At 42.2% G+C, this 21,248-nt stretch overlaps 1 long non-coding RNA gene across 1 annotated transcript; it reads right to left on the bottom strand.

The window, feature by feature from the left end:
* Positions 1-352: 352 nt before the first annotated feature.
* LOC121095750 lies at positions 353-19,582 on the bottom strand. Its single transcript, XR_005830198.1, has 4 exons — positions 19,416-19,582; positions 5,076-5,186; positions 2,492-2,623; positions 353-427 (listed from the first exon to the last, which is right to left on the bottom strand). It is a non-coding gene; the product is annotated as an uncharacterized LOC121095750 (long non-coding RNA).
* Positions 19,583-21,248: the final 1,666 nt, after the last annotated feature.

Genomic DNA, 21,248 nt, shown 5'->3' with positions numbered 1-21,248 from the left:
TTAACTTGAGCGTTTATTTAGTTCAGGTTGACTACGGTAGGGTATTGTCTACCATCAGGTGAAGAACAACAGTCCTTTCAGCATGCTTGAGAGTGCAGACAAGATACAATTCCTCAGTATCAGAAAAGATAACTAGCAAAGGGTCAATGTAAAAATGCAGTTCATTGCAATGAAAGAGAGAGGCAGAATAAATGAGAGTAGCCTCTTATACTAGTGATAAGGATTGGTCCAGGCTTACTTTTTAACTGTGTCAAAGAGTAACTGCTCTTGATTTTTATTGTTAATGCTGTCATTGCAATAACATGCTAGAAATGAACTGCTTTATTTATTTATTGGTAAGGAAAGAGATTTACCTGCCACGTGATATGCTGCTGTTTTCATGCCAGTACAAAGACTGCATCAGAAATCCCAGCCATCTGATTAATATCTGGAATTAGAGGAAAGGCACCTAATGGAAACTTGTTTCTTGACTTTCTGTCCTAGGAGAAGTGCTGTAAAGTGCATGACATCCTGATTTTATTTTAAATACTTTTATTTGAAAATGAAAGCACTCCAATGGCTGTGGTCCAGTTCCCCAGAAAAGAGGGCCCGTGGCAGAGTGTCCATTGCTGGCACAGGCAGCCCTGCTCTGCCACCTCCCTGGGAAGGAAAGCAGAGAGGCCAAAGCTGTTGATCTGACTAAGCAGCTTGACATGGTTTTTCCAGCCCTAATCTGGCAAACGTGCCTCTAAATGTTTGTTTGATGAGACAGAATAGAGAAGAATACATTGTCCTGTGCAAAGATGGCTTAATATATACTTTTTTCAGCCAAAACTTCCCATTTCAACAAAGGAAATCAGAGGAAGCCCAGGGAGGACCATATGAAAACAGAATTCACCCACGGGCCCAACTCAGTAAAAAGGCTTTTGGTGCAACCGGACAACTCAGCCCACTTCCCAGCACCTCATCTAGCAGCGGGCCTCAAATGCCTTTCACTGCCATAATTCTCTTAGATTTCCAAGGCATAAACCACCAGGTCTCATTTGCACAATCTGCCATTTCCTCTTTGCATTAAAACTCTGAGCTGCCCTTGTCAGGTCAGCGCTGCAGTATCACCCTCTCCAGAAGGACTTCGGTCATATATATAACTGAATTAATATTCACTTCATCCCATGTGTCTCAAAGTTTACAATTTAAAATCCCAAATACCAGCTTGGTGGCTCCAGCAAATCCTAGGAAGCATCGCCAGAATCTCTGTAGCTCCTAACCGCCTTGCCCTGGGCCCCCCACGTACAGCAGTGCTCCTAGGGTGCATCTCCGCCTGCGAGCTGCCCCATCGCACGTTACAGACTGATGGCCCCAGTCAGAGCGCCAGGGTTAACAGACCATAGTTTCCATTAGTTCAACTTCATGATTTATTGATGCAGCCTAATGAAAAGAAAAGCTGCAGAAACACATTTTATTGTTGACTCAAAAGAGAAATCAATACGTTCGTATATATTAGAGGGAGCAATCTCCATTAAAAAGCAAAGCGGTGAGACAACTATGTTCTTCATACTTGCTAGGACCCCATGGCTTTTAACATGTGTTAGTTTCTGCCTTAAGCCTCTCCCTCAAAAGCTGATGGGCTCACACAAGTGATCAGCCCCATCCACCTGCCCTTACTGACCCCTGGAAACCCACAGCTGATTTCCAGACCCTGCTGGGGAGGCACCTTCCCCAAAAATACCTGGAGGAACTGCCAGGAAGAGGAAGATTCATAAAGATTTTTTTTCCTGTGAATGGTCCAGAGTGATCAGAAGATATAGTGAGATTCAATTTGACCATACTGGCACAGTACATGCTTGCATTTGCTCACTTAAGAAAATAAAATTACATTGATGGGGCTTGTGGTTCCTCTGAATGCCAGGAAATTGAATGGGGCCAGTTCAGATCAAATGAATGATTTTAAGTGCAGTGCTTTGTGCAGGTGTCCTTGTTAAAAAAAAAAAAACCAAAAAAAAATGACAAACCAAAAGAAACATTGTGAGTCATTAACAGCCTCTTTGTCTCGTGATCGCTTGTGGTTTATTTTACTGAATGAAAATTTATTGGGACATCACTACAAGCAATTTCACTGTTCTCCTTCAGGAACCAAAAAATACGAAGCATTAAACTGGTGCGAGCAAAAAATCCACCAGAGAAGGCAGCAGACATCACAGAGTCCAAAACTGGCACATACCACCCTGGCTTCAGGAGGCCAGGGAGTGCAGATTTGCATGGCTGCAGTCTCCCTCAAACTGCTGTTCATTATAAAGCCTTTTTCTACAGCAAAATCCACCAAAAGAAGTGAACTGTGATGTTTGCTGCATTAGCTACATGAGAAAATGGTATGTTTTCTTACTGAAAACAAGAAACTCTCAAACAGCTCTGGTCACACGCTGCATTTTGCACCTTCAATGGCTGTGGCTGCAGGACTACAGGACTAATAGTAAGTGTGGTGGAGACAGGAACATTGAGAAAAAGCACTTACCTAATACCAGCAGCAAAATCACCAGCAGACTCACTGCCAAGCTCATAATGAGCTGGAAGCCACAATGCTACAAAGGCGTAAGCACAACTGCTGTTTCTCATGGTACGTGATCTACGAAGTATCATGGCAGCCCTGAAAAGATAAGAAGTAGGAATGTCTTAACTAAGACTTGAAGAAGGCAGGTCTACCTACCGTGTCAAAGCAATATTTGTACATTTGCTAATATCTCAGAGAAAAGACTCTGGGGAAGAAAATCTTCTGTAGTCAGGTAGCTGCTCCAGGGAACCTGGAGTACAAACATGGACTGACGATCACAGCAGAGGGCAGGATCCTCAGCACCACTTTGAGCTGTGGAAATAGTTACTAGAATCTGCCCTCAACTCCTGCTTACCTTATAGCTTGTGGTACTTGGGAAGAAAATCCTGAAAAACTTGTTAAAACCAGGGACAACTAACTACAGATGATGTGCTTTGTTTCCTTTGATCTGTCTTTAGCTTTGGTTCCTATATGCCAATGAAATTTTTAAGCCTCTACTTTGATAAAACACACCAGATTACCCTTACACTCACTGGTGCACTGACAAAGCAGCTGCAGAACTACAAGGTGTGCACTGGCTTGTTGGACAAGGCCAAGGCTCACAAAGATCCTCCTGCTTGGCATGCCGGGCATACCCACAGTGCCTGTTGAAAACACGCCAGGACCACATGTGCTGTCAATATGGGGTCACTCATGGCAAGCAGCCTGCCCAGGAGTGAGGATTTGTACTTCTGAGTCAGAACTCGCCTACCTCCACTGCCCTGCTGAAGCACTTTTTGGCTTAGTGTTAACTGCCTCTAAACTCTTATCAGGGTCTCTTTCACCCACTAGTACGTGCTGCCTTGGCAAATAAGCTCTGGTGACATCTTTGCTGCGTGTTTGGCCCCAAGTGCAGCTGTGCTATTCACAAGCTAAACCACAAGATGCTGCAGCACCGCCCTTCATACAGAAAGGAGGTAAACTCACATGGTTACACTCATAGCTCAACCTGCAGAGTAGACATCACTAAGTATATAAACACATTTTTCATTATATACCCTGTATAAAAAGATCTAATTGAATGTGCTTTATCTGAAATCAATTTTTACTCCCTCTCTGCAAACTCAGTGGAAGTCAAGATAAGCCCATCTGTTTTAATCCCCAAGACTAATGCTGCTTCCTCTCTTTCATTAACATGAGTTTATCCTGCTCTCCCTTGAATGGGAAACGCAGCAACCTTGAAGTTTGATTAGTGGTAATCAGAAAACATCTATACCTGCATGTAGGCAGCGGGAGGCTTTTCAGTTAAAAATGGATTTTGAGAACATAATGTCTCTGTCTTGAAAGGACAAATGCATCTTTCAAGGAATACCAGCTATAACATGCATTTATGTATTGTGTCCCTTCAAGTATAGTAATGCTATCAGAGAATGAAGTAACTTAATTGTTGAAGGGATTAATTTCTGCCCTTTGGAACTAAATATATTCAATATCACTGAAGAAGTACTGGAGAGTTTTTCAAAGGTTGGACGATAGAACAACCAGTGTTTACCATCTGTACAAAAACAGGGCCCTTTTTTCTTGCTCAGTTTAGGTTTAAAACACAGGTCCAAGACCTGTGGTGCGGGCACCTGCACCCGACACAAAAGCAGCCCAGAAAGTTCTGAAGCAGGGCTGCGCATGGAGGAGCAGGATGATTAGTTCTGAAGAAAGCAGAACGGCAAGGAAGTGGTGCCTAACTGAGATAAGTTATTTATATTAATTCCGTTTCCAAGTCTTTAATGCCTGTTGAAATAAAACATTTGGAAGAAAAATCCTCGCTGATGGTTTAACTTTCTCACCTTTCGGTTAATTTCTAAAGATGTTTCTGCTCCTCGTTTGTCAAGTTCTCAGTAAAGTCAGAGGAAGGCAAGATTTAATATTCCTGTTGCACTTAAATGTAAACTGCAAGCAGAATTATAAACAACCTCTACAGGCCTCTTGCATATGCTATAAAAAGCTCAGAAAAGTACATCTATGCACTTCTTTTTCCTTTTCATACTGTCTTTCATTTTTCTGCTTCTATTACCCTAAATAGAAAGATAATAGTATTAATCTATTCCCTGGGGCTCTTGTGAAGATTCATCAGTTAATATTTATGCAGCAAAATGGAGTAAGTGCTGTATAAGTGCTAAGCATAATTGTTGTTCTCTCTCTCTTCATTAGCACATCATGTACATACCAAACAGACCAGATAAGCAGAGAAATTAACTGTCCTCGATGTAAGACAACTGAGAAAGGTAACATGACTGGTAGAGAGCCACTAATTACAAACGTTTGCTAGGGGTTATGTCTGTATCTAAGAAAATGACCCACTAAGTTTCAAAGGATTAAATATATTTCTTTACTTATTTGAGCAAGTTCTGTCTGCAGCAAAGAAGCTCTGAGAATATGTCCAAATTAAATATGCTGCACATTTCCATGTGAGTTGTGCTTTGGAAACCACACATATAGTAAGAAGCCCGGGAAATAAATGAGATCTGCAAAGATTCACTCAGAAGGTTTCCAGATTTTAGAATGCAAAACCTACTTGCTGCTTCAGTTGAATTCCTGTTTCAGAAGCTGCTGTGGGAGAGGACAGCCATGGAGGAGTTGGAGGGACAGCTCTGCTCTAGAGCTTTGTGCCGGGAAACACTCTGTGCTGGAAGAGGAAAAATGGGAAGAAAAGTTAAAACCAGAACAAAGACAAATTTCAGAAAAGATGCCTGGCGGATGCCATCGTAGCTGTGGGTGTAAGAGCAGAGGTGAGCAGCGGCACACCCTTTTCAGTCAGGTGAGCCCTCCACCTCCCAGGCTCACACCAGCACGGAGCCGAGGTGTGCAGTGCCCACGGGACACAGCACCCATGGCATGTGGATCCCCTCACCCCACGGCTCCTGGCAAAAAGAGGAGGCCCAGGAGCCCCCTGCACCAGGAAACCCAATCTCTGCTCTCTCTATCCCACCTTCACCTAAATGCTGACTGCCCCCCTCCCTTTTTTTTCATTACCAACAAAAAACCCTTGATTGCCCCAACTTCTACCCACAATGTGATCCTGTTTCTCTTCAGGGTAGATCTGTAAAATGTAGTATGCTGATCTGGCAACGTTTTACACTTGAGCACACAAAGCTGGTGCAGTGCAAAGTACCTCTCTCAGCTTCAAGACACGCTCTGTCTTGGAGTTTTGTCCTGATCTGGAAAACTCTGAGTCCAATTTGCCTGCAGAAGCCCCTGCTCCTGCAACAGCTGAGGGAGAGCCATGCACCCTTCTCGAGCTAAACCGGAGCACGTTGCAGCAGTGCCAGGTGCTGCACAGCACTCTTGGTTTGCAACTGCCTCCATCTTTGCAACTACTATAGTAAGTAATCCCCATTTCCACAGGTTTTTGATGCAGGAATTGAGATTAGTCCCAGCATCACTGGGACTTTTCATTTGTCCATCTCAAAGCACAGCTGGTGGTTGTGTTTCTACACCTGTCCAGAATACCTTGGCCTTTGCTTTTGGAACAGCTTGCCTTCACTTAGGAATTTTTCATGATGCAGCACAGTATTATTTCCTAGATGAGGCTGGCATGAACAGCGCACAAATACTTAAGCTGAAGTGGTCTAACAGAAATAGGCTTTTTATGCTGTATCACAGTCTGACATAGAAAATTGCCGCATTTCTCTTATGAAAACGTTGCAGGGCCGCTGTCTGCTCAACCATGCATCAGTGCCCAGCTGGGTACATCAGCAAAGGTGCAAGGGAAAAAGGGAACTTGCAGAGGTTCTTGCAATCAACCCCCCTAGTCTGGGAAATCAAACACACATATGAGACTAAAATCAGGCTATGGAACCTGTTTTGCTTTTCTTTTCCAGGAGTAACAACTTCATAATAGCATCCTGCTGGACACAGCCTTCAGTTGAGGGGAGGTGACTTTTATTCCAGCTTATGCAGACGGGGAGTTGAAGCACCCTTCTATGGAAACCCCACAGCCATTTAAGAGTGGGTTTACTCAAGGGACTAATCCCCCCGTAACTGCTGGCTGGAGAGACTGAGCCCTCTGCACAAGCAGCTCTTCCCTGCATCTCTCTACATCACAACAGCCTCCTGTCCCACTCTTCCAACCTCCAGCTAAAGCTGCTTCCTCCCAGGATGAATGTGCAGTGGATGACTTGAAAAATGGCAAAACTGAAGGACATTAAGATGTACCGGTTCTGTGGTGTTATGTGGATCAAGTTGCACCTCCCAAACAAACCGATTAAAAGTGTGCAACCATGGAAGGAATAAAGATTATGGAAGAAAATCAACTTCTCACAGCACCTGGAATTTAGGGATTTTGCTTTCCAGTTGGCCAAACCGGGCCCCTGTTTTACTAAGTTACAGTATTTTATTTAATACTGTAGTAAAGCCTAAGACTCCTTCTCACTCACAGTCAACCTATGGTTCTGGGTACTGCAGAGACTCAGTGAAGAGTTTGTCCTGCATAAAACATTTGCCCTTTGGGCATGCCAAGATGGGACATCTCAATGCTAAGGAAGGATCTATCAGTAAGAGAATGCTTGAAATGCCATGTGTCTGTACATGCATACACCGGCTCTCCCGGAAGGTTTTAAATAATAGTGTTTCTCATGCACAGCATTCTCCAGCAGAAAGTTCCTTTTGTCCATTATCACAGATACAAAAATGGTCATTACATTAGGTAAGGGAAACAGGAAAGGGATGCAAAAGACTGTTTTCTGGCATAAATCAGCTCCCCAAAGGTAGTAACTTCTTCCAAGTAGGTCCCCCAGGACTCCTCTCTGAGGCAGTTCTGTTGGAGCTAATGGCACCTGCCTTCAGAGCCAGACTCCTGGAGAATATGAAGTACTGATCTCAGAGAGCACAGCCACTACTGTGTCCCTGCTGAGAAGCAGTAATGGCAAGCTCTCTGCTACAGCACAATGGTGTCTTAATTCTGCACTTCTTAAAAATTATTAAAAACTCTGTAATGAGATTCCGTTTGGGGAAGTTTGGCTTTGTCTCTCCTCAGAATGCTCTGTGGAGCTGCCAGACAGCTGTGAGTGGTCAAACTGCTGAAAATCTGCCTGCTCCAAGCCAGCACTGGCAGGTAAGCAGTCCTAACGGGCAGGGTGCATGTCACTGGAGGAAGAAAAAGACCCTTCAGAGTATAAATTGTATTAAAGTGTGCCAAGGGAAATACAGGCTTTTCACGTTTGCAGAGGCCTGACAATCATGACGTGGCTTTGTTTCCCATATCTACTACAGATGTCTTATATGGTTCTTGGGGGTGTTGGTGGATGAGAAGTTCAACATGGCCCAGCAATGTGTGCTCACAGCCCAGCAAGGCAACCGTATCCTGGGCTGCATCACAAGTGTGGTGGTACCTCCCTCTACTCCACTGACATGAGACCCCATTTGGAGTGCTGTGTTTGGTTCTGGGGCCCCCAACATAAGAGGGACATGGACCTGTTGGAGCGAGTCCAGAGGAGGGCCACAAAGATGATCAGAGGGCTGAAGCAGCTCTCCTGTGCAGCCAGGCTGAGAGAGTTGGGGTTGTTCAGCCTGGAGAAGAGAAGGCTCCAAGGACACCTTAGAGCAGCCACCCAGCACCCAAAGGGGGCTACAAGAAACCTGGAGAGGGACATTTTACAAGGGCATGTAGCAACAGAACAAGGGGAAACGGCTTCAAACTGAAAGAGGGGAGATTTAGATTAAAGAAGAAATTCTTTACTGTGAGGGTGGCAAGACACGGGCGAGAAGCTGTGGATGCATTAACTGCTCTCTGCCTCACACTGACACTCTCGCTGCTTCCTCCTGCATGCAATTTTCCCGTTACACAACACCAGGATTTAGGATTATAACAGAACTGCATCATCTGTGAGGAGATGCTGGACTTCAAAGCAGAAGTGGACATGCCCTTCAGAGCAATAAGATTTTACAGTGATAACCTGTTCCATTAGCTCAAATTTCATCGCAATGCGATTACCCTTGTTCATGAAGCTGCCTGTTTTAGATTAGGCTTTATGTTAAACCTGTGACCACTTCCGTTCTGAAGCTTTAGAAAATAATTTGCATGCTTCAGATTGTGAATTATTGAAGACAAATTGATAGTTTAAGTAAGGGTCCATAAACTATTTTATACAGTGGATGCTGATCCCCCCACCTCATTCCAGTCCAGTCTCTGACCTAAGGTAATCTGGCTCCCAGACTGTGCTTCAAGCCAGAATTCAGCCTTCAGAAAAGACAAACTCAATGCATTGTAAATGTAAGAGTCAAATCTGGCTGGGGAGAAAGCTCATGCCAGCTACTAATCTTTAATTCTGTGATATTACTAGCCTGCGTCCTACAAAATCCAAGCCAGATGTGTTTATTAATAACAAAGATTTTCTCTCAAGGAATATCTGGCTACCTGATGGAGTCTAATTAACCCTGACACAGACAGCTGCCATAAAGAGCATTGAACCATTTCTTGTTCTCATCATTTGCATTTCAGGAATGTCCTAAAGGAAGAGGAGGAAGGATTCACGGCAAATGCTGTCCATTAATTTGCCTGATCTTTTCCTTTCAAGAGAAATAATCACCAACAAGCAGCAGTGAAAACTGCAGATGGCAAGTGAGAATAAGTATAACGTGCAGCTATAAAATAAAATGTCCATTTGCCACAGACAAGAGCTAGTAAAAGAAACTCAGTGAAGCAGGCCAGTTTCGCCCAAAGGTTTTGTTCTGATCAATATGGTCAGAATCTGACTGTCAGGAGACAAAATGTTCGCTTTTTGAGCAGGCCATTACATTGCTTTTTACACACTTTACATTTCAGAACAATTCCTTAAAGCAGCTGTTGTTTTCTGGCTGCTTTGAACACTTCTGGGGTGTTAAAAACATTTCCAGGTATGATGAGAGACACTTCATAGGTAAAGGATAATAGCAATTCTTAAAAAGCAAGTTTGTCTTGACTTTTCATGTTCCTAGTAAAGTAACTGGTTTGGGCTTTGTTTGTTTGCTTTTAGTACAGGTTTCTGTAATGAAAAAATGGTTTAGTGCATTTCTTCCATTCAGACTAGGCAAAAAACAACTAATCAATGCAATGTCTGAATCACGTTCCACTAAAATAGCCATCTACAGTCTGTATGAACATTTCAACCTTTCTGAGCATGAAGCACCTCCTTATACAACAGATTTTCATTATACTCTAACATGCAGTGATGCCATCCCACAGCTCTGCTGGGATGTCACATACAGCTTGTAGTTTAAATGTTAAATGCCTCCCCCTGCTACTCTGTTAGAGATGCACCCATGTACCACAGCTACCTCCCTCCTGGCACCGCAAATGTTTGATAGCTTTGTTGGAGAACAGTAGGAGCAAGGAGAGCACCATGAGGCAGTTACCAGCAGCTTTCATGATGAGTAATTTTGGATCCTTGCTTACTCATATCAGTACCAATAGATGTTTGCTTGTTTGTTCTTCTGCTGATTTCAGTGATGTAGGATCATACAGTATATTTATCGAAGTGTGAGTTGATCTGCATTTTATCTTTTTCATAAACATCTGCGGGAACTGTGAGAGTTGGACAAAATCCTTACGCACCTCTCTGCTTTTCAGTGTTTACTTATTGTTAACGGTAAGCACACTGCAGTCCTACCATTTGGGATTCATCTCACCTGCCTATAAATAATCTGAAAGGCAGGCCTCTGCTCCAAGACAGCCACCTGGGTCCCTTCCAACAGCAAATGGCAGGAACACATGTTGCTACAGGGTGAAATAGCTCTTCTGGGGCCAGGATGAATTGCCAAGTGCTGGTTGCTGTCTATCGTTTCCATTGGCTACACCAGAAGTGTGGACAAATAGCTGAAACTTTTAGATAGTTAAAATAAGGGTAGACAAATCTACCCTTTGAAGCTGTATCTGTTTTACTTTGCTTTTAAAAGATCTGCTTGGTGTTACAATACATAAGCAAGATTCTTGCTTTCAGGACAAAGCCAGGAAGATTAAAGAAACTTCCTTCCCCCATTGGCACATTGTTACTCTTTCCTAGCCATCTACTACTATTTTTTTAACCTCCTTCCTGCAAAGCACCTGGTAGCAGGCACTCTGAAGTAGCTGCTGGATTGAAATGAACCTTTGCACAGGTTCAAGATGGAAATTCAGCCATTCTGAATTCAGCGATTTTGATGTTTTAAATTAATACTGAATCATGCAGAGGCACACTGCTGGAAATTTTACATTTATCTATTCCTTGCCCTTCCTCAGTTACTAGCCTGAAAGAACATCTTCTGATCCACCAGCCTACACTGCACGGAACCAGTGTGAAACTTGTGGGCTGTTTGTTCCCTTTACTGGCTTTTGCTTTCAAAAAGAGAAATGTACGCAACCCTCTTCTATCTAGTGCTCTGTTTTTGTGGCGATCCATGCCAAACCTGAACTAGAACTGCAAACTCAAAGGGGGTCCTATCAATTAACATCATTGCTAACAATTAGGCAATGAAGGAGAAAAACCCTAGTCTTTTAAAAATAAGAGGCTAATTGTAGCAGTAGTTGTTAACTGCAATTAATTTGCAGGACTCTCAGAGGAATCCATGATGGAAAGCCATATGTTACAATCCACATCTGATGCTGGTAATTGCTGTGTTGTAACTATTTTGCTTTACAGCAGGGTTTGAGTTGGGCAATGGTTTGGGTGGGTTTTTTGCTAATGTAAACTTAAAACTAGGCTAGTTCATATTTTAAGCGTTTTTTTATCCTAGAATATTGTATGATTACCTCTTATTCTCTTGGAGGCAGACAGCACCTGTGCATGCCAGGGCTGTTCTCTGCTGGAGAGCAGCGACAGTCAAAACTGGTCAAGTGTTTTACTGGCTTCCCAGTGAACTGTGTGATTTAAAAAGTAATCCAAGAGGAATTACAGGGAATTAAAAGATCACTGAGGCTGACAGCTCCACCAGGCCAACTTGTGGAAATCATTACAAAAATCTGAATCAACAAGTCTATGGACAAACATGGTTGAGCAGGAGACTGTCCGTGTAGCCCTTGTACAGAGAAGTCTTCCCCCAGATCCGTGCAAGTTCCTGGGAGACAAACTGTGGCAAAGCATCTAGTAATCATCTTCTTACCCAGCCTCATGAGTAATGTGAAAAACAGTCCTGGGTCTGTGGTGGAGGGGAGGGAGGACACACTGCTGAAGTACTGTGACTGGTGCAAGCCTAGCATCAAAAGTAAGAAGGTGGTAAGACAAGGGGACCCAGAAGGGACTGGGAGCAGGATTGTATAACGAAGTTAACACGTGGACATGATGAAATAATTAGAAGTCATTGAAATCATGCTAAAGAAACTGGAATAGTGAACTTGATTCTTGAGCTTCCTAATGTGTTCTTAACTATCCCAGTATCACTGATACTCATATGCATAAAAGGATGCCTTTTTTATATAACAATAAATGATTTTTCAGCTAGCCTCCTCATCTGCTCCTTGGTAGTTTAGATTAATAGCATTTATGTCTTTTTTTTTAAGAAATAGTTATTGCATCTTTCCCATGGTGCCAAAAGAAAGATGCCTGTTGCTGTTCTTTATCCTAATACTATACTTTTTAATAAAAAGTCTAAGCTGTTTTTTTTATTCACTTGAAAAGAGAATATGAATAGCAAAAGTTAATTACATTTGCATTGTATAAATAAAGATGACATCACTTTTGTGGTCTTGATATACATTTAGAGCATTTTTAAAATTCTCATATGCCCAAAATGTACATATACACATTGAGGATAAGTAGCTTGTTCAAAGGATAAACTACTTTATTATTATTTATACTGTTTGACTACTGAAATTATATGCTTTCTTCTCCTTCGATTAAGATTCTGGGTAATCTGAAAGGATCATAGCCAGATATTAGTTCCTGTGGATGTAACTCACTAGTCATCCAGTTTTATAAGCAAGTTTCATGTGCCTTTTCCCTAGAGGATAAGAATTTTATGCCCAATGCTGAAGATGGTCGCATTTTTAGCATAACTTGCAACAGCTTGGTCTTATCATTGGAGGGTGCTGGTTCAGTCCCATAGGAGGACTGTACATGGTCCTTTAAATCATGTGGCAGATGCATTAAAATCCTACTAATTAGAGCTAATTTTAATAAATTCAGGAATAAAGTAGCCTACTCTCTGACTAGCCCTGCAATACTAGGTACAGTATCTTGCCAATTATTTGTGCTTCAAGTTCTTTATTTCATCCCGGTGATGCCGACCACAATGGCGATCGGACATCCCAGCAAACCTAGAGAATTTAGGCACCAAAAGCCAGTGGCCTGGTGTATTCGGGGAGGTAACTGGAGAGCAGCTGTCAGTGGTAAGCGTGTATGAGGTAATGGCAGTACCCAGGCTTTCAACTGGACGCCTTCTCTTACAATCCTTCGGCACGTCAGAATGTGACCTTCTCAGCTTTTTCATCACCGGTAAAATGGAGAGATGATACAATTTGTTAATTGTCTGGGAAGAGGAAAAAACCTAACATTGCTACAATTTTGTTGAACAATTTGGTTTTCATGATCTACATATCTGATTGCTAATTAGTTCACATTCCCAGCTGTCCTTCACATCCCCCATGACTAACCTCACACTAATAATTCAGCATCTTTTAAAATTTTACTTGAATAAAGCAAATTTTTTTCTCAACTAATTCTGATTGCCTCTAATTTGGAAGCCAGATATGACTTAGCACATCACTAATATCCCTCAACACTCTTCAGTTTTCATTTGGCCACCAGGGAATTCTTTAGTGGCTGAGTGTCAGGTTTTAATTACATGGCTTTGTTGGAAAAGCTGTTTTATTTCAGTCCTTTACCCTTCTGAGCCACATAAACAAAACCATAAAACTGAACAGCTATTTGAAAAATGGGTATTGGAAGACAACATGCATACAACGGCAGTTCACATACTTTTTGTATCACTTAAAAATCACATGGTGCCTGAACTTGCAGCACTGTACTCTCCAAAATCACAAAACCATTAGGACTCTATTCCTGAGTTGTGCTGAGGGATTTTTCTCCCTCAATTGTGCTGAGGATCAGTTTCTCTGATAATTGGCATGTATAATTAGGTTATATTTTATTTAAAGAAAGGACCTAGCAAGATGAATTCTGACTCAAATCACATTAATTCACATTAAGCAGGACATTTAATCACATTTAGATATCTGGAGATGCAGCAAAGTGCTTAATTCACATGGTTTGCTGGAGAAGTAGGCTACAGTCTGTTTCATAAACCTAACTTCAACTTCCTCAAGACTGGTCCATCTTTCTTTTCTCCAGCTCTCTCCACAGCTCTCCCAGCCTGTGTTTCAGGCTGGCTGTGAGCCATATGGCTACGAAGGCACAGTCCCGAAGCTGAGCAAATGCAGTTACCAGCAGAGAGTCAGGGCTTTGCTAACCCACTGTTTGGAGATGGTACTTTTCTAGCAAGAACAGGGTAAGATCATGTCTGCTGATAAAGGCAGACCGTTAGTTAGATACCAAGGTAATGTAAATTATTGCATTAGAGCGAAACAGAGATTAAAAGCAAATCTGGCTTTAATGCTCTGTTTATGTGTTGTGCTGCTCAGGGCTTGGCAAATGTTTTCAGCCAGCAAACTCATGGGGAATCTTCTTAATCTGGCTATCAGGCCCTGGACCACAAATCATTGAACTAGAAATAACTAGCAGTGAAAAATACCAACATTATTTGACATTGTAGAGCTCTTTCTCCAGAGAAAATACAATCACTACAAGGGGGAAACACAGCTTACGGATTTGGGATGTACTTGTGTCACGGCAAACTGAACTTGGGCTACCAAGTACCTACGGAAGATTTTAGTGATCCAACTTAGTGGGAGCTCCTTGTCATCTCCTTAGCCTGCTGTGCTGACTTCAGCCTCCAGCTATGGATTGTACTTCCCTGGAGTCCCTGAAGAACACTTCTGAATGTGGAAGCTAGGTGAGAAACAGGGCATCAGCTCTCACCGATCTTTCATCTACACTTTCATCCTGGCTAGATGAAAGCATCCCTTGCTAGCAGTACCCCTGGGTATTTTCCAGTGCTGGTTTTCACTGGAGAGCACAAACAGAATAGAAAATGCCATCCATCTTTCCTAGTACAAAGCAAGGACAGAATGTTTTTCAGTTTACTTATGTGAACAGCACAGCACCCTGGTAATTAGTAGTTTGGGGATTTCTCATTCTGCCAGGTTTAATGAATATTACCAATGTTGAGGAATACTGCTGTGAATAGCTGAACACTGCTTTAGTTGTTTATCAATGAAAATTTTCAATCTAGGTCAGGCACAAGTGGATTTAAAAAGAAACAGTTTATGAAGCAGTACCGGGTAAAATACAAGCCTTGCTTAAAAACCAAAAGGAACATAGGGGAAAGCTATTATACACAGAATTAAATTAAATAATTTGATCTTTAGACATAATTTAATGCCTTTGTGAGGCATTCTATAACATTTTAGTACTGTTAATGCCACAGTATTTGATCAGTTTGCACAGTAACAATCATATGTTGACAGAGCAAACAATTTTGCCCTGTAATGTTTTCTCCTAATATTTTCTCCTAAATCTACATTCACATCTGCATTCTTTAAAGTCCTTAGATAGGAAAGTAACAGAAACATAGTGGAGTATCTCAAGTGAAACCAAGCTGGTCCCAGTATTTACATGGCTTCAAGCTTTTTAAGCCAGGTATTTTGCATTTTTGCCTACACCAAGTAGCAATCACAAATAAAAAGCAGCCCTAAGCCACCCCTAATAATACGACAAGATGCTTACAAAAATCATGATATTTTAAAATAACAGTTTATGTCTTCAAGGTTTGGCAGGGGGTAAGACGCTAGCATGCAGAATTGCAAGCCCTCCCCATGAAAAAGCAAGCGATATATTCTGTTTCGGTTTAGTGTTCAGAAAAATGTTCATTATTAAATCTGGGATTAAGGCCAGGTGTGGTCACAAATTTGGGAAGGTGAAGTAATTGTTACTTGCTGAAAATAATTGCTTTCTGTTATGATTACCATAGCAGTTAATGCAATTCCCTATAATATTCTTGGGAATAATAAAGTTATTAGAGGAGAACAGCAAACAAATACCTTTGTCTGCTCTAGAAAACAGATTAGTACCAAACCTGGTTTGTTATATGTCCAGCAGGAGAGCTACATTGTCCTCAGCACTTCACTTTCTTGCTTGTGAATGCTTGGCTTAGTCAAAGTTATGGGAGACAATTAGGTTGTTGTCACTTAGCAACCCTAATTGGGACCAGGAGCAAAGCACTTTGGAGCAGACAGTACTTGACTACTAAACATTACCACTACTGCATACCTAGGTCCACCCACTTCTGTTTAAAAGAGACTGGGGCACAGAAGAACAAAGTACCTTTTAAAAGTGTTCACATTCCATTTTTCAAGCTACTAGTGGAGCTTTATCCTCCCCTGATTTCCCACCACCACATCACCCACACAGATGAGCTTTTGAAGAAATGTGCATATGAGGACAGCATCAGGCCCCTTCTGCTTACAGCTGTGACCTGACAAAAGCACTGTTGAATCACAGAGACAGAGTGGGAAGCTCAGGGCCACGCAGCATTGCCCAAGAGTGAGTATGTGTGTATTTTCCTAGGAGTTTAAACACAGTCTCGAAAAACGTCTGACAATGTAACAGGAGCTCCCAATGGCAGCAGCAGCCCAGTGTGGCTGGTCTCAGAGCACTAACAGATGAGGAGGCTTTTGCCCTGATATTCTAGCAACCAGCTAAACCTTTCCGTTCTGGAAGACCGAATAGATGTAGCTGAAAATACCAATAAGCAAGAATTTCTCGTTACTTTTTGCTGCTGAAAACTGCTATGGAAAACAGAGGAAATTAATTTGGCTGGGGCATGGGATGCTTGCCTGGTAGTCCTAAGTATTCTGTTCAGCCTCAGTACACAGAAAAGAAAAATGTCTGCATATATTCAGTGAGGGTTCAGTCCTCTGCTTGTCACACTAGGCAGCAAGTCTGTGACTGGCTGGAGCATGCTGCTGCTGCTTGGGGAAGAACAGCTCTCTCACCACACCACCTTGCCTGATCTCTGGCACTAGTGACCTGCTTACTGACCATTCCCCGGAGGTCCAGCTTTACAAAGATCATCTGCCAGTGATGCAGGTATGCAGCAAAAGGGGAGTCAACAGATACAAAATGGAACCTGCAGCTACAGGGCCTTGGCAGCTGAAGAGCAATTGCCTCCCCTCAAAACAGCTAAAGGCAGTAAGTGGACAGGATCCATAGGAAAATCCACATTCTTTCCATTGTGATAGCAATATCACAGAAGTCTACATTTACTTGAATCCCTCACTGCACTATTTCTAACTCTGTCCAGCCAAGTTCCTGGTTACGTACCAGCTACATGTATGTTGTGTGTATTTTAATTCTTTACTACCCATCCACAGCTATTGTACCAAGCTGCCCTGTGCTGCTGGGGATCCTCCTCCACGCTGAGAGGCCTCTGCACTTCCATTAGCCATAGCCATGAAGCTCAGCATCTCCTTATGGAGCTAAGCATTCCTAAGTATGGGAAAGAGCACAGAATCAACATAGCAGAAGTCTAAGAAATGCTTACAGCACTCTTAAGCTTCAGAATACGATGTTTAGAGCTCCTGGGAACTGCAGTCACAGCAGCAGCAGTGAGGTGAGAAGTGATCATCTTGATGTAAACAAGCGATATTCTGTAAAAATGCTAACACCGAGAGCTAGTGGCTACTTAGGGTTTCAAGGTTTCTATGTCTCAAGTTCTTGTGTTTTGAAGATGAAACTAGTACGAGATCCAACAACATTTTTGGTATATTCACATGTATTAATTATATTCTATAGAGAAATAAGATGACATTTAATTGCTTCTAATAATGTAACTGCACAATGAAACTATTCTATTTCCCTATGCTAAAATAAGAAACAAGGATTGTGATGATATTTTTGCTTTATTACGAGACACTATTATTTTTAAACGTGTTGTTCCTCATTAGCAGAAAATCATGGATAACCATTGATCTAATTCTCAAGCTCAGTTTGTGCTTAACAGTATGTTAAGTCTGCTCCTTAACTGCCAGAGAAATGTAGGCTAATGGGTATTTCCTTCCAGCTCCTTTCTTCAGCATTTACAGCATTCCTGCCTCCTAAAAGCTCGTTCTATAAAAGGATGTTATGTGTCTCTGATACTGTAGGATCCTATTCTTCCCAGTCATTAGACTGGAAAACCTATGTGTCATGCAAACATTTGCTAAAATATTCATATTCCAAACTGGCTTCAAGACGTATCTTAAAAAACTCAGAAGAGCCTAGATTCTGGAAGTTACCAGGGTTTAGTCCAATATTTTCCAGTCAAACCCCAAAGTTTTGGGTACTGAACTGAACATAAGTGTTCCTGAAAGAGAAGAAAAATTGGAAAAGTGTAAATGAAGAGGAGGTATGAGCCAGAAGCCAAAACTCCCAATACTTTTCCCTGAATCATCTTATGCTGCGAGACACGAAATCTGCACAAACCCTGTTCCCTCCTTAGGCAGAAACAAGGAAGAATTTGAAATCTGTAAGGCTAAAACTAACTTTCCCAAATCTTTCTCTTACATTTCTGTTGCCACATTAGACACTAGGAAAAGTACAGAAGTGTGTGAACGTTTGGATGTGAACACCTGACAATGTGTCATGCTGTCATGTGATCTGCCATTAAAAGCAAGTCACACGGGTGACTGTAATGCAAGCATTGTTGAGTACGATAGTGTGAGCTTTGGCAGTTGCAGGATAACAAGAAAGCAACCTGCGCTGAATTCTTCTACTACAGCGGCACATCTGCATCCCCTCTTGATCAGTAAGTCCTGGGTGGAGAATCTTTTTGCTTCACCTGGTCTTTCTTTTCCTCTTTCTTTCTGTGCTTTTCAAATAGCACTTGAAAACAGATGGTGTACCTGGCTGGTACAGTGCCTCACAACTTTGTCTCAGGCAAGCCTGAGCAACTGAATGTTTTGCAGATTATGACAGAGCTGGACCTGGCTGTCTACTGCTCAGTGTCCTTGACAGGACATACTGACACAATGTAACAGACTTTATCCCTAGCGTAAATAACTAGACAGACCAATGCCTTCCACAGGCTTTCTATTATCTGATATATGCTGTAGAAAGATTCCTTTCTGACTCCATCCTTTCCTACTGTGCACGCCTGTTACTCCTCTGCTTCCCTTTTCCTGTATGTTACTGTGTGGGATTAGCAATGGATGCTGAGCACTGTTCAGATACAGCCCGATGATCTGCCAGTGAATTCCTTCTATGGGTGTTTGAATTCCCTGAGTGTAACTTCCAGATTTAACTTCGTCCCATTATATCACTGAAACAGAGTTCTGCACTTTCATTATTCTCTGTCCTGGAGTGTTTTATACTTCCTCATACTATTACAAAAAGACATGCAAGCAGCTGCACAAAGCATCATGTTCTGTGATGATTTTATTTTTGGCTGACCAATAATTAAGTTACCTGGCAAGTTAAAGTATTATTCCACATAGTCTGTCTAACACTACAGAGTGACTGCTCAATACAACCACTTCTTTTTTATTATTATTTAAGATATTGTGGTATTCTGAAGAAGTCAGAAATTTACTTTATAGAAATTTTACTGCTACCACTGAGGACACTACAGCTCTTCATATCACTTACTGTTGCCAAGCTGATAAATATGAAACATTGTCTGCTGATAACCTGCAAGGAACATTATTTTCCTCAAGCAGAACAAGCTCTCCAGTTGTAATGTACTGGAGGGATCTTTATTCCAACTGCCACTCATTAATGTGCAAATCAGCAGCAAAGTGAAGAATCAAAGCCAAAACCACAAACCCAAAACCTCCTCAAAATTTGAAGGAAATCACTTGCATGTTACTCACTACTAAGGCTGGCATAGGTATGCTCCAACTTTATGCTCTTCCGGTTTTTTCTCCACAGAGCAGATGACATTTATGCAAGAGGTATTTTCCATGACTGGGTGCTTTAAATCCATAAACTGAAGAAAGAATAATAAGAGACAATGGTGAATCATGACTTCTGAATGAAAAGTGGAATCAGAGGGAAAGGGGATGGAAGAAATCAGAGACTTCCCCCCCGAGTCCCAGAATGCCAGCCCCATCCTCTTCCACCTCCCTTTCATCACCCTCTCCACCGCCCAGGCCAAATTTCTGTCAATATTTAACACAAATTTTCACTCTGCTTTCCCATGAGTGACCTAGACTCCCTCGCCCACAAATGATCTGATCACTCCATCTTCAAAAAATGCAGTTAATACACCTGAAAATAGTCCATGATCATCTGCTACACGGTGTGCGCCAGCATGGTTCCTCTCTATAGGCCCTTCCTGGCTGGGTGCATTCCCAAGTATCTGGCTTCTTCCAAGCTCCAAGGTCTGCCAAGGCAGTGTGTATATCTCAGCTGGCCAAACACCAGGCCACGCCACTCAGACTCCTGGTTGCTTGAAGGTTTACAGCTACTTATTCTCCTTATAGTCTCATTCTTTCTACTTATTGCCTTAATTGCATTATTGCATTATTAATTGCCTTATTGCATTGGAGGTGGGGCTGTGATGCATATTTGGGATTCATATTCACATCTGAGAGGGAAAGGCTTCTATATCCGAAGTGGTAGTTTAACTCCATACGTGGCAGGTTAAGCTTTGAGAGAGGATTTGGTGTACAGTGAGAATTTCTTCCAGTCCCAGGTTTGCTGCTATTGAAAGGGACAGACATGCTTTGGTCTGCATTATGAGCAATTATTCTGCATCAGATGAAGTAAAAAAATGTTAGACAATTAAATAGGGTGGGGATTTTTAAGAATGAAGTTTTCACATTCTCAGACCAAACTCTCAGATTTCTTACCCAGAAAGAAATGAGATGACAAATGCAAGTTGCGCATACCATTTTTGTCTCTAATACAAAATGAACATCATTATTGTGTTGCCTTAGGCGCATTTACCTCCACATTTTCTCAGTATGAATGCAGCTTAGATACAGGCAATGCTATGCAGGAGGTAGCATGCTACTTCGTGCTGACTGCTCTTTAGATCTCCATCCTGGAAAGGGCTCAGTGCTCTCGTTTCCATCTAGTTAATGAGAAGTGAAGTCACTTAACACGTTAAGAGACACTGCCTTCCAAACTCTGCTATAAAATCAGCCAGAGTGAATTCTGGCATTTTTTCTCCATCTAACCAAAATTAAAAAAATATTGCCAGGACACAATTGAAACTCAAGAGTTGCCAGAAGGAAGTTTGAGTGGGTCTTATCCTGCCAGGGGCTGGGTTCAAAGCCTGGCACTTGTGGGATAAGAATTGGATACTCCCAGCAGTGGTTACGTCTATTCCCTCAGTTCTAGCACAAACCCAGGCATTTCCCTTCCATCTGTGCCCCTGACAGACCCACTTACACTGTAGTCATCAACATGGCCATAGTGTGCAGTTGTCAGACTCTGAGACTTGAAACGGTGGACAGGTGGACTGGGCTCAATTTTTCGTGATGCTGGTATCAAACAAGTGTCACACTGCTCCCACATTCTGCAGCTCTATTAAAGCTTTTGAAGAAGGGGTCAGTAGACATTCAGAGGACTGTAGGTTTCTTTCTTATTTAGCTTCTTTCTTCCTAGCCAATCCCACTGGAGAGGACTGGGATCATCCATGATAAACCCCAAAGCCTATAACAGGGATGCAGTGCACTTCCTAGGACCTTCTCCATCCT

Source organism: Falco naumanni, chromosome 11 (assembly GCF_017639655.2).
Source record: "Falco naumanni isolate bFalNau1 chromosome 11, bFalNau1.pat, whole genome shotgun sequence".
Lineage (NCBI taxonomy): Eukaryota > Metazoa > Chordata > Aves > Falconiformes > Falconidae > Falco > Falco naumanni.
This window is presented reverse-complemented; position numbering and strand designations above follow the sequence as displayed.